The 14,633-nt window shown below is 45.1% G+C and overlaps 1 protein-coding gene across 1 annotated transcript in view; it reads right to left on the reverse strand.

Annotated features, from left to right (window-relative positions):
* The window catches only part of LRRC32 (leucine rich repeat containing 32), a 110,544-nt gene extending 97,097 nt beyond the window's left edge, over positions 1-13,447 (reverse strand). Inside the window, exon 1 of the mRNA XM_069203896.1 lies at positions 13,342-13,447. The gene's annotated coding sequence lies outside the window, so the exon portion shown is untranslated. The remainder of the gene's footprint in view (positions 1-13,341) is intronic.
* Positions 13,448-14,633: the final 1,186 nt, after the last annotated feature.

Consider the following 14,633-nt stretch of genomic DNA (forward strand, 5'->3'; position numbering starts at 1 on the left):
TGTGAGCTAGGATTGCTCTCACTTGTTTTGCGCTGTTTCTTTAGTAACTTTCCTCCCTCGCTCCTTTCCTTTGGCTGCCAAACTCATCTGCTTGTGACTTCAGGGTCCAGACTGCAAATAACTTCCCAGTCAGTAGCCTCTCTCATTTCCAGAGAATTGTCTTCATATGAAAAATATTTAACGTAATTGCAACTCAAGGGAGAAAAACAACAGCAGATGTGTGGGTCTTAGCTCCCAGTGTGGGAGAACAAGAGAAGAGGCGGAAACATGGCTCCTTTGGACTTTATTGGAAATTGTTTTTATTCTGCGGTAAGCAATAGTTTGACTCTAGCAGTGAGCTTTGGAAGTCGGCCTCCAGGTCTGGAAGGAACAACTGCATTGAACAGGCCAAGTTGTCACTGACAAAGCTGGACAAAAAAACGAAATTGACAAAGCCTATAGGTCGGGCTTATAAATGCACTGTCTACCCAGACCTAAAAGTCCATGTAAGTTAATGACAGCCCTACTCCCATGTATGCTGCTGCCAGAGAAAAAAACATAAATTATTTAATTATCTAAGGGCTTTTTGATATTTAGTACCCCTGAATGTTCAACCTCAGGCAGCTGGGTAAATAAACAAAATGATCACAGCTTTGCAAAGTCCAATCGTTACGGGCGAGCGCAAAGCGCTCCATCCCGTGTTGTAATCTCTCTTTGGGCTTCAAACCACGCCCATGTCACATCCGTGTCTTTCATTGGTTCGTGAGCTTGCCTTTTAAAATCTGTTTGCTTTCATTAGTGAAAGGCATGCATAAGTCAGGCCTTTTCTGGTGTTTAGCCCTCCTCGAGCGCAGCGACCAAGATCTGAAAACATACGAGGATCCACGTTTTCCGTCTGGTTTCTGGACTACTTTTTCTCTTTTTTCGCAGCGTGATCTCGCTGGGCAGAAGTCGAGAGCTTTGCATGACATATACCCTGTAACATAGTTAATTGCACTTTTGCCGGTTATGTAGATAATTGCTCTTTTGCTGGTTACATGGATAATTGCACTTTTGCCATAGGTTTCACTACGAGTGAACTTTTATTTCCCTTTGTGTGTCTGCTTTGCACTGATGGCAGCCGTCAGCTCGCTTATGTGAAACTTTTACTTTTCAGTTGATATGGCAAGAAAAGTCCAGTTAGTTATGTGAAACTGTTTTATTTTCATTTTCAGTTTATGTGGCAAGAAAAGTCCTGTTAGGAGTTTACAATGTTAATTGCTCTAGCTCAAAAACCTTGAGACCGGTTGCATTGCAAAAGCTTGTTTTCTAGTGAAAGCACACAACCTCTGCCCAATCAAAACATATATTCATGGGACCCAACATGTGGGCACTACCAAAGCCTTTCTCTAGTGATGCCCACATAATTGTTTGGTGACAGCTGTGCTGCCAAGCCAGACCATACACAATTGAATGGGTAGGAACGGCTGAATCAATCTGCACTGCTGTGAACGTGGCATTTCATTGTTTTTTAGCTGGTTTGTTTCATTAAAGAGGGGCATCAACAAAACGCTCTCTAGGTTGGGGTGGCCTTAAGGGGGCCATCTGGTGAACGATGTCACAATAAACCTCAGAACCCAAACATTCCGAACTATGGAACAGGCTAGAATGCGTATTGTTGGTGATTGCTAGCAGCGCATAACTGGGTAAAAAGAACTCAGCTTTTTTTTTAAACTGGAGGGTCCTGAAAAAGATGTAGTTAACTTTGAACTCCTGCCCCGTACCCCCTTGGAATGGAAACACTACCAAGTTGCTATGTGTTCTGGCTTGGATGTTGGGATGCAACTTGACTCTCTGTCTTACACTTGTCCAGACCCTTCATCTTGGGGATGAAGGCTTCATCTCAAGCATTCTATCTGCAAAAACTGTGAAGGGTTAGGAGAAGGCTGTTCCAAGAGCATGAAGTGTGTAAGAAAGTACACATTTGCATAATCAATGATCTTTCCTCCTCGACTATTGCTGCATGCCTATTTGGCCTAGGGAAAAATACTCTGGGCTGAGGGGAGGCTTTGGCCTGGCCCAGAAACAGGTCCTATACAGACCCCACTTCTAAGCCACACAACAGTCTGTAGAGGAGTTTGCTGAGGGGCTTTGGGACACTCCTAAAATAGGGCAGCAAAATAAATCTGCGCGTCCTTTGAGTGCAAACCCATACACTTAAGACTAGCGTTGTGCACCCTAAACTGTGAGCAGGTTTAAATATCTAGAAAAAGAAGAACACAATGCATTTGCACGTTTGTTAGTTACAACACTATTCCATCTCCAACAAAGGGAGTATTGTAATCTTTACAGGACATAACACCCAATCATGGGCAAGACTCAAGATCAGAAGACTAAAGACCTGTAGACGGTAAGCATGAAGCGTAAGTCTGTACACAATAGCCAGGTATGGGCGTTCTATATGTTATAGAGGTTTGTATAGCACTGTATTGCCTTAGATTGACCTTGCATCACCGTTGCCTATTTTGAGCCTGTGGACGACCCTCAGCTAGTGGAGTTTGGATAACCATGAGGGACATCCTTTGTTGCTTTCTGATGGCACTTTGATGAGTCCAGGCCACATGGACCATCTCATCCTCTTGAATATAGCACATAATTTTAAGAGGTGACACCATGAATCAGTGGGGCACTTGTGTTAATCATAAAAATCATCCCCTTCCTATCATCATCATAATAATAACAGCAAACAATAACAGTAATAATAATAACAGTTATACATATATATATATATATATATATATATATATATATATATATATGTATATATATATAGAGAGAGAGCTTAATGTTGAAATCTGTGAGCGCTGTACATCACAGGAGTTGCTATAAACTGATGTGGTCTTCTAAACCTCACAGGATGGTAGAATTCCATTCAATCTACGCATTTGGGAGGCAGGCATAAACTAAAGACACCGTGTCCCAGATTCCTTACACAGTGCTTAATTTGAGCCGGTGGTTTCCGGTGTGGAGCACCGGCACTTATGATTGAGGGCCGGCACTCATTTTCCTGCCTCAAGCTTTTACTGCGAGCAAAAGACACACATGGGAAAGACGGAGGAAGAGAAAAACAACACAAAGGGAGAAAGCAGAAAGCTGCAAGAGTGAGCTGATGGCAGGGAGTGGCTGTAAATGGATTGAAGGGGCCCGAGATGGCTTCAGGATTACGCTGGCTCAGTATTCTGTCCTCGCACGTTTAATTGCAGCAGCCACAGGTTTCAGAGGAGAGCTTTGCGCACTGGCACGTTTTTATGTACAAATTAAACACTGCTTACACTGGGCGCAAAAATAAAAGTGTTGAAATCCTTTTGCGGGATATTGCAGCCTATGGGTGCAGAGTGGTATTTACACCAGGGCAAAACCTGGAACAAACTTATTGCATGCTATTTTTACTTTTTACAAATAATACGTCGATGAAAAAAAAACTTTTCCTCAGTTTTGTATATGTGAAGCAATGTCTTTGTTTCGGGCAAAATCACTTTGTTTACCTTTTTCTTTACAGAAGTAGCAACATTCCTACAGAATCAGCTTGTTTTTCTTCTTCTTTTGAACATGGAGTAGTATTTACTTTCTAAGAACTCTGTGAATTACTTCCAGTGATTTCAAAGGAATGCATGTCATGCTGTGCACAATTTGTCACTCCATTGTTTCACTTTTTGCTCTAGGGAAATGAGGTTTTTGCGACTGCCTTACTTCACTCCATCCATGGAAAGTTTTTCTGACATAGAGCAGAATACTGCACATACTAACACATGAGTACATGCACTAACTGCTTCCTGCTGCTTTAGATTAAGGCTACTGTAACTTAATAATGCAACCGACAAAATGTGCTTTGAAGGCAGAAGGAGTGGCTTCCTCCCATTATTTAGCAGCAGTTTTCCATTTGCACTACTTCTCTTTTCCTCTGAAGATGTGCGCATGTGCTGAAACATATTAGGGACCTAGGATACCGCATTTCAGCATAACACCATACAGCATAACATAACATGGCAAGGTGTAGTGCACAGTGACGTAACCTAGTGGAACATGGCATAGCATAATTGTAAAATACAAAAGTGAATATGACATAATATTACTCAGCATCACATATCGTAACTTAATAAAGTTTGACATTCCAGCACAGCAGAACAAAGCATAACCCAATATGTCATATTGTAAATTGGCCTGACTTGTAATAAAATAGCTTATGTCTTCTGTTGTGAGCTGTCACCTAGACACTTTTGCTGGTATATAAAACGAAAACAATAGCTAAATACATGCATACCATATAACATAACATATCATAGCATGAAAACTCTTGCTGACACGTCAATAAGTCCAACTATTAGATCCTCGTTGTCCCAGGTTCTGGTGTTGCAGCCACAGCACCCACACCCAGACAGGACTAAAGGACATGCAGATATTATTGCTATCAATTCATATTTTCCTTGTGGACAGAGGAGAACTGTGAAGATGAGGGTGTTTTGAAGCAGCTTCAACAGGAAAGAAGAATGAATGCCCCCAGGGGCTGAACAAGAGGTGATCATTGGAACGCTTGGCCTTTAGGCTTGTCTTGTCCAGCGCTCTGGAGTCCTGTTCTAAAGCAGTTCACGGCGATGGTGGGCAATAAAACCCTTCTTGAGCAGAAGACCCAGGACACTAAATGCTACATGATGGACAGTCATATCTGAGTTGGGTGTTATCCTGGAGATTGCTGTCTACAAATCGCAATGTCCTGGGGCCATATTATCAAAAGTGCTATCAGCATGTGTACCTGCTTTTTGCAGCCCTGGGGCACTTGGTATTACAGAAAGTCATGCAGAGGCGGGGTGGTTCCATTCTGTCATTTCAGTTGTGCCCGTGCTACATGTGCGGGAATGGGATCTCAAAGGGTGGTTTGCTCACTAGCACTGGGGGGGCATGCGCATTGTGTGCTAAAAAAAAGAGACTATTAGGAGGCATGCTGATTGTGTGCTAAAAAAAAGTTGTTGCACCATCAGTGCACCTCCGAGAGCACATCTTAAAGGGAGGGGTGGAATCCCCTCGACATTGACAGGTGGCAGGCGGATCTCCGCCCCCTCCCCCCCTCTTTTCTAACTCAGGCCTGGTTTCAACCCCACAGTGAAAAGCAGACCAACAGCTTCAAAGAGAAGCCCGTCTTTCGCTAATGTGTGGTTTGCAATCCAGCACAGGTCCGAATCTGCCATAGAAACAGTGCCCTCATAGTGAATGGGCGCACCGGTCTGCACCTGACGCACCCAGTTAAAGATGCACCACAGTGCACACTAGGGCAGTGATCCCTATCTGCAACGTGGAGCCTGGTGTGTCACTGGTCAAGGAGAAGAACCAAGTTTTACATCAGTGATACTCAAAGTTCGGCCCGGGGGCCGCTTGCGGCCTGCACTGGTGAACAGCAGCACCGGCTGCTCTTTACTTCTTGCTGAGCACTAATATTCAGAAATTTTTTTTAAATACATGGGCAAGCATTTATTTGTAGGTTAATTGAAGTTATGAAGTCACTAAGGAAGTGTCCTACACCGATTAACTCTAGAAACACCTTTATTTTTAACATCTTGCAACAGATGTGTGAAATCAGGATCACGTTTCTTCAAAATTCAAAAAAGTATGTTTCATTAACATGCAAAAGCGCTTTACCAAACCTTGCATTGAGAGGTACTACTTAAGCGATAGTTTTCAAACATGAATTTAGAAACATTCATGCTTTCCACCCCACACTGACAACAATGCTAATAGTAAACTAAGAGGAAAATCACTTGTTATGTGCACCCTCTGGGAGTCTATGCTGCTAATATATGTAGAGAATGTTATAATCACACACAGGAGAAGGTTTTGTACAGCATACATTCTGAACTCGTGTATTTCAAGGTCCTCTTATTTGCCCTTATGAAGAAAAAGGAGACAAAGTCGAAAAAAATGCCTAGGATCACACAGTTTGGTCAAGGGCAAAGCAGGGATTGATCCCAGTTTTTCTGGCTTTACATTGTGAAATCCAGCAACTAGATGTATATGCTTTGCTTCCCCTATGGCCACTTTAAACAACTCCTGACACACTCGAACCCCTTACCACCCGCCCCGCTGGCATCAGTGTGGGCCTCGGTCACAATATAGGGGGTCATTACGACCCTGGCGGAACAAGTCCGCCAGGGCCGTGGGACGCGGTGGCACCGCCGACAGGCCGGCGGTGCCCCGCGGGGCATTCTGACCGCGGCGGCTCAGCCGCGGTCAGAGAAGGGAAACCGGCGGTCTCCCGCCGGTTTCCCGCTGCCCCAAAGGAATCCTCCAAGCCGGCGCAGCATGCTGCGCCGGCATTGGGATTCCGACTCCCCCTCCCGCCATCCAGTTCCTGGCGGTTCTCCCGCCGGGAACCGGATGGCGGGAGGGGGAGTCGCGGGGCCCCTGGGGGCCCCTGCCGTGCCCATGCCTATGGTATGGGCACGGCAGGGGCCCCCGTAAGAGGGCCCCTAAAAGTATTTCAGTGTCTGCAAAGCAGACACTGAAATACACGACGGGTGCAACTGCACCCGTCGCACCTTCCCACTCCGCCGGCTCTATTACGAGCCGGCGTCATCGTGGGAAGGGAGTTTTCCCCTGGGCTGGCGGGCGGTCTTGTGAAGACCGCCCGCCAGCCCAGGGGAAAACTCGGAATACCCTCCGCGGTCTTACGACCGCGGAGCGGTATTTCGGAGGGGGGAAGCCTGGCGGGCGGCCTCCGCCGCCCGCCAGGCTCGGAATGAGGGCCATAGTCCTTATTTTTTGGCCCCTGGACAAATGTTTAGGAGCACCTATGCTTTGCATAAACGGCTACATACATCTGAACTGACCGCATAATCTAAATGCAACAGAATCACTCACAAATCTCTTATTCATGGCACAGCCTGTGCGCATGCGCGGCCTCTCACAGATGGACGCTTCAGATAAAGGCGAAAATGAAAGCTGTGGAAGCCGAGATACAAATTCCATCTGTCAACAACAGTATCACATACTTTCAACTTCTGAGGAATTTGCCTCAACGCTGAAAAGAAAGACTAAACGGGAAAGGGAAGTAACCATTCCCAGAACGCTTATTTTTTCAGAGAGATGTGGAAGAACTTCAAAGGAGCCCTGAAAGAAGGAAGGAGCGTGGGTTTAACTCCTTTTCCTTTGGTTAGATTGAACTAGAGACATAACAGAGATTCTGGAAGAAAAATGGAGCAGGATGACTGCTGGCTTCATATTTGGACTTGGATGCCGGAGCTTTAATGTACGAACCTGACGTGTTAAATAAATGGTGCAGCTGTTTTCATTTGACCCGAAGGAAAGGCATACACATACGCTCCAGTTCAGCCTGGACAGGGTTAGGATACTGAGAACATTTGTTGCCCCTTCCTCGCACTCACAACTTCAACAAAGTCCCCCCATGGAGCGTTTCCTGCCTCTCTCTGGATCACTGATGCCCATTCCAACCAGTTCAGGACACTTCAGAAGGGTCTCCATCACACACCCAGATATGCATCAAAGGTACCCAGGAAGTATGACTTAATTACAGAAGTGAGTGAAAGTGCGGGCATTCCCTTTTACAATTGGAACTGTTTTGTAATTGCATTTATATAGCGCTTACTACCCCTGACTAAGCATTGAAGAGCCACCATCCCACGCATCCACAGAACCACCGGTGGCAGATCATTCTCGCACCTCACCGCCAACACTCTTCCCACTCACATGCGTCAGACCAAGGACCTCCTTACCTTCAGTAGACATCTCAAGACTTGGCTGTTCGAGCAGTAGCAGTCTCCCCCACCCCCCCTCCGGCGCCTTGAGACCCTAACGGGTGAGTAGTGCGCTTTACAAATTCCCTGATTGATTGATTGATTGATTGTAGCAAGTGGCACACTATTCCAGAACCCAAGATTAGTGGTTAATCCACTGATAATTCGTAATTGATATAAATCCATTCCATACATTCACTCCAGTCCTTTATGGAAGATTAAATTAATAGACCTTATGTCTGATCAATAGTTGCTGGGGTAGGAAAGTTCATGCAGATTGGGGGGGGTGAATAGATAAGCTAGAGGAAATAAAGTATTGTTACGTTTCATAGAAATGGTTTCAAAGTAAAACTTGTAATCAATTAAATGAAGTGGGGCACTTTGCAGAAGTACAATAACAGAAATTAAAGCAGACGATCATGCAACTTAACTAAGGCTATCCTCAGAGAGGAGAAGCTTGCAGGCAATGGAAGATAAGGTGAGAGTCGTTGGCAGAAAGAGAGGAGAGGAAAACAGTTGATAGCTTTAAGTTAAGGGTAATTTCTCATGCAGGTGTTTAGGAATATAGTGGGGGAAGACATTTTCAGACAGCATGTAATCTGAGGATGTAAATCTATAGAAAGAACACTATTATTTACATGTGAGATACTGTATCATATTGTAGCATTTGTGTGGCCTGTATTACCCTAAATGTGGCACTGAAACATGCGACACAATAAATACAGGTTTAAAAATTGCTTTAACGTAACATCAATAATGTTTAATGAATTAGTTTGTTTGCATATTTGATTTAAAATGAAAGGTGTGCAAAAGGTTTTATTAATGTATTAACTGTATTAATGTGCATTAGGCATTCTTAACATGAATAGGCCTGGAAGGTTCATTTTGCAAGCAGATATAGAAAATGTTATTTGTTTTCATCTTTCCCTTTAACCTGAATTATTTCCTCATGGGAGCAAATGTATTGTTGAATGTTCTATTGTATTCCAGGAGAAGACTATGTTTCAAGTTTAGCTAATGTAGCAATATGTGTTCTAACTGCTGGATTGCACAGGAGGATGTAAGAAGCTTATGCGAATGAATATTAGCTTCGTTTTTTGTTGTCCTGGTAAAAGATATTAGTTGCAAAATACTTGAAAATGTAATATTTTGGCAAAACCCTGTAACCGGAGGAAGATGACAACATACATTTTCCCTGAGAAGATTTTGAAAAGTTGCAAACTTGGTGGAGCCATCTACAATGATTGGAAGCTGAAATTAAAGCCCAGAGCGTGCCCACTGGAAGGACCAATGAATGGATTTGGGGTATTTTAATTAGTGAAGAGCATTAGAATCGTGATCAGTTCCTCTCAGAACTTGCTTGATGTCAGTCCGTCTTCAGATCTCCTTAGAGTCATTTCTATGTTTCTTCATTCTCTTATCACATTTCTACACTGAGTCCCATAATGAGTTTTCTCATCGTAGTCTTAATTGCCCTATTCTGTTATGTGGTTCAGTACTAATAAGGCCAACTAATTCTAACTGCTGGTTTGTCCTATGTGCAGCTCGTGTTCTGCACTGTCCTGATGCTGCTGTCAATTGACGCTGGAAGAAGGTGATCGTTCCTGTGGAGTCATCCTGTCTGCAGTCCCGTGAGGAGAGGTATAACTAGATGTGGTTTCTTGTTCACTTTTAGTTTAGTCACTTACACCAGCATATTTTTATAGTTAGTTATCATAGCTAGATGTTTTCCAATATTATTTTTTGCATTCCTTTATTTTTGCCCGCATGTGTTGGCCCGTTTCCACACATGCAAATCTCAACTGTGGTTAGTATTAGGAATGGCCCAGCTCTGGAATTGATTTTTAAAACTGTATTTTGATGTTTTACTGAAGTCACCATAATTTGCTTTGAATTCAAATAACAATGCTCATATTGTGTTGTTGCTAATCTACATAATTCTTTTGGAGTGCCTAACAACAGTATTGATGTTTAGTAGGTTGAATCTTTTCAGACGTTTTGGTCAGCCTGTGGTTTTCATTTATGTGTTTAAGTTAGTTCTGCGCACCATTTATGTGACATTGATTTTCGGGTTCTAATAAAGATTTGAAACTTTATTTGGTTTGGAGTTTGATTTAGTGTTGAATTATTCATTGGGTACAAAATATTGTTTATGGTAAGTTGCCATTGATTTGTGATTGAATGTTTCTGACTACTACCTACTTCACCAAGTACAAAGATTCAATCGACCTCCAGAGGGTGAGAGATTAATGTGTGCGTTGTTGGTATCTCACCCGCACGCCTGTGGTTTCTGAACCCGAGGTAGGAATAAGGCTGCCGCGGGGCACTGCAGAATAACTATTTGGGAGCTGCAGGATAGACTATGTTAGAGCCCTCTGCTGACCAGCGATAACTGGCATATCTCTCCAGTCTTGGCAGATCTGTTTGGTTAGTATTGAGCATTTAGGTACGGAGGGTTAGCATAGCATGTATTTCTGTGTCCTCCAGTTGCCAGCAAGGTTCAACAGGACCTTCAGTGGATTATGTCCTGTTGAAGATGAGGGATCAGACTGTGAATTAAATGCTGTATCCTATGGTGACACAGACTATACCGGATTGATGGCGGGAGGACAGTCTTCCATTTTGTGGTTATAGGTAGAGTAAGTTGATCCTGGTGCTGATGTCTGAGCAGGGAGCTGATGTCCCAGGGGTAACTGTCTTCACCCTGTAGAAGTGGAGATGAGTTGTACCTGGCCAGCCTATTTGCTTAGTTGGTCTATTATTGGGCTGTGCCCAGGCGGTGATAGCCTCCGAGATCCCCACGGGTTGGCTGAAGTCATGAGTGCCAATCACATAGAAGCCAGTAGGTAGTGACAGCCAGGAGCGATAATCACTAAAGCTCATGGGTGAGCTGTAGCTAGGACTGATAATCACTTAGGGCCTGTAGGTGAGGTATAATTAGGAGTGATAATCACTTAGGGCCCGTCGGTGAGCTGTAGCTAGGAGTGATAATCACTTAGACCCCGAGGGTGAGATGTACCCAGGAATGATAATCACTTGGGGCCTGTAGGTGAACTGTAACCAGGAGTGATAATTATTTAGAGTCCGTAGGTAAGCTGTAGCCAGCGATAATCCCTTAAAGCCCGAAGGTGAGCTGTACCCAGGAGCGATAATCACTTAGAGCCCATTGGTGATCTGGGATCAGGAATGATAATCACTTAGAGCTCAGTACATCAGTTGTAGCCAGGAACGAAAATCACTTAGAGCCCATATGTATGCTGTAACCAGGAGTGATAATCACTTAGAGCCCATGTGTATGCTGTAACCAGGAGTGATAATCACTTAGAGCCCATAGGTGAGCTGTAACCAGGAGCGATAATCACTTAGAGCCCATAGGTGAGCTGTAGCCAGGAGTGATAATCACTTAGAGTCCATAGGGAGGCTGTAACCAGGAGCGATAATCACTTAGAGCCCATAGGTGAGCTGTAGCCAGGAGTGATAATCACTTAGAGCCCATAGGTGAGCTGTAGCCAGGAGTGATAATCACTTAGAGCCCATAGGTGAGCTGTAGCCAGGAGGCTGTAACCAGCAGTGATAATCACTTAGAGCCCATGGGGAGGCTGTAACCAGGAGCAATAATCACCTATAGCCCGTAGGTGAGCTGTAGCCAGGAGTGATAATCATCTAGTGCCCATAGGTGAGCTGTTGCCAGGAGCGATAATCACTTAGAGCCCATAGGTGAGCTGTAGCCAGAGTGATAATCACTTAGAGCCCATAGGTGAGCTGTGTCCAGGAGCGATAGCTCAGTGCCAACAATCTCACCCTGGGGTTGCACATGAGGGTTTATTCCCAGAAGTGCTAATTCCCTAGATCCTTATAGCATTTATACCCCAAGGTAGTGAATTTCTTTTAAACCTTTTTCAGCTTTCATGAACTTCATTACAATTGCACAATGAAAGAAAAGCAAGAAAAACCTGCAGCAATAATTGCAGTAGGCAAAACCCCAGCACAAACATACTTTTGGAAAGTAAATCGTACAGGAAGAAAAAAGCCTTTTCCAGGCACAGACTCCCTCACAAACGTTTTTGTACGGCAAGTTTGCCCGCAGGCAAGGTTGGACGACTGTCACCAGCATGACAACTTCTCAGGGCGGAAAAGTTGGGAATTTTCTAGTACAATTTGTATTTCACTTACTTATGTCCAACCCCCCCTCCCCGCTTCACCAACAAATGTATGCACTGAAAACCTTTAAACAGCTCAGCCACCAAAAAGCATTACACTTCTTGGTGTTCAGCGGAAACATACCAGTGCTTAATTTGTAAAATAATTAGTGCCAGGGCCCTGACTAGGAGGCCACTGCGGCCGCTCCACTCGTTGCCCCTGTCATCACTGCCAGCGACGGCACCAAAGCAGCTTCTAGCCATCTCTCTCCAGCACGTGCTACAGTTCAGACAATTCTAGGTCCCCAAAGCTATAGAAGGGCGGAGAGGCTTGTATTAGTAATTTTTAATGTATATTGTTTTCATAAACAACAGCAGTTGTGCTCATCTCTAAATTAGATGAGCAGTGCTACCTGTGGCAGACTGCCAGAAGTTTCGGTGTTGACAATTAAATGCCGGGTCAGAGCACCTGGGAACCCCCGGCACAAATTAAGCACTGCATACTCCCCGTCCCTAGACCATGGTGCGTCATTACACAGTTCAGCCACCCCATATAGCGAGCGCACTCCCTGCAAGCATCCGCACTGATGTAAGCCCCTTAGCCTTCATTAAGAAAGGGGAGCTCCCATCAACTTCTCTTCTTCCACAAGGAAAAGCCTAAAGGAGATAAAGTTTATTGAGCAGCTTTCCGTTCATTCATCTGGTAGATCATTCATTCATATGTTAGTTCATTCGTCCATTCAGCCACTCATCAGTTAATTTAGTCGCTTGTTCACTCATCATGTTCAGCTATTATTGCATTTGTTCATCCATATGTGTTATTCATTTATTAACGTGTTCTTTTGTGTATTAATTCATCCACTCATTGGGGCATTAATTCCTTTACACATTCTTTAATTAGTTCAATAATTAATCATCGTGTGCCATAAGTGCGCCCTGCACTCCTGCTCTGAGTAAAGCGGCGCGTTTCGTGCCGGTCACTTCTGTGCATTCCGTGCCGACTCCACACCTGTTGCCCTCGGTAAGAAGTGTCCAAAAGGGGTCGCAGAGGGCACCGTTTCCATAAAGGACGACCCCTTGAGTAGTGAGTTACAACTGGCTGTTTAGGAGGCCAGCCCACAGCGGCACAGATCTGTAAGTGTATAACAACTCAAGGTACGGATGTATTACAGGTCAGTACATGTACAGATGCACAGCACAACAAAAAACTACACCGATGGGTGGGGAGTGCACAAAGCATCAGTCAGAGGACTGATACTCCTAATGCCTGGACTTGGGCAGCAGAGGTCTGCGGCGCACATACAGAGGCGCCCCATACAGCGTGCAGCAGGTGCAGTGTCACCGGGGCCACGGGATCCCTGCACCCCGGTAGGTCTTGGAGGGGCATTTTTCCTTGGCTGCGTCAGAGGTGACGCAGCCTTGCTACGCCACTCGGCACATACCTGTGTGTTCTGCAGGAGGGGTCCCACCGCTGCCTGCTCTGCTGTAAATGCCCGCCTCGACTCGGGGAAAGTTTGGAAAGAGCTCCCGCAGTGACGTCCTCGCAGAGAGCGCTGCCTGACTGGAGCTCTGAGACTTGAGAGACACGAATTACCTCAGAGAAACCTCCCCTGGACTGCGTTCACTCACTCCGCAGCCGCCACGGACTCTCCCATGTCTAAGGTTACCGGGTTGCGGGGCCCGCGCGCGCCATATGGCCAGTACTCAGCACGTGCTCAAAGTTTCTATCAGCGCTTGTCTTTTCAGTCACGAACTTTCATGCTGTTAAAAGCTTTATGATATATACAAAATCTGTGGAAGCGTTAAACGCCACAGTACGCACGCACACAAGACAACAGACACGGAGAGGCGATGGGAACGTTACATGAGAAACGTCTGCATTGTCATCGATGTGAGACATGCAGAACATGTACCTTCTCCCTCGAGCTGACTTCTTTGTAGGAGATCTTTGGTGATTAATGGATGTGGGTAGGGAGGATGCCTCAAGGCCAAGCGCACACATGGAGTCAGTGATTATCTACAATTGTGTGCGGTGGTGTCTCCGTTTGCTTCGCTCCCGAGTGTGTCGAGTTCTCAACAGTGACCATAAAACCCCTCAATGTTACCCTTTGTAGGGATGCGGTCCTTGTATGCATTTCCTATGTTATATTGACTTCATCTTGTGTTCCCTAAGAGTATTTGCTTTTCAGGATGACGCGTCTCTAGGTCCTTTTATCATGCAATATTTGACTCTTCAGCAGTGCTTAGTGTGACCTCTGGTCTGTGTAAATTGAGGTTGTAATGGGTGTCCATGAAGGCGCGGGATTGAGAGCTCCAGAGTCGAGCATGAAGGCTGTGCGAGTTTCTCATTGCGCTCATAGGTGCATCTATGCTCCCTGGCCTCTCTACACGCCCACAGAGTGAAGGTCACATGGGCAAACCGTAACTGTGATTCTGCCTGGATCTCCTGTGAGTCTGTGGTTACAAACTCAGGGGCATAGTTATACTCTGTCTGCGCCGAATGTGCGTCAAAAATTTTAACGCACATTCAGCGCAAACCTTGCCCCATATTTAAACTTTGACGCCCGAGCCCGCGGACGTCAAAATCCCGACGTGTGATTCATTTTTTGGATGCGGCAACCCGCCTTGCATTAATCATATGCAAGGTAGGCGTTCCCGTCCCAAAAATGACTTAAACGCCCGTGCGTCGTATTTATGCTTCTGGGCAAAAATGCCGCACGGGCGGGAGGCGGAG

The sequence above is a fragment of the Pleurodeles waltl genome, chromosome 8, assembly GCF_031143425.1.
Source record: "Pleurodeles waltl isolate 20211129_DDA chromosome 8, aPleWal1.hap1.20221129, whole genome shotgun sequence".
NCBI classification, from domain to species: domain Eukaryota; kingdom Metazoa; phylum Chordata; class Amphibia; order Caudata; family Salamandridae; genus Pleurodeles; species Pleurodeles waltl.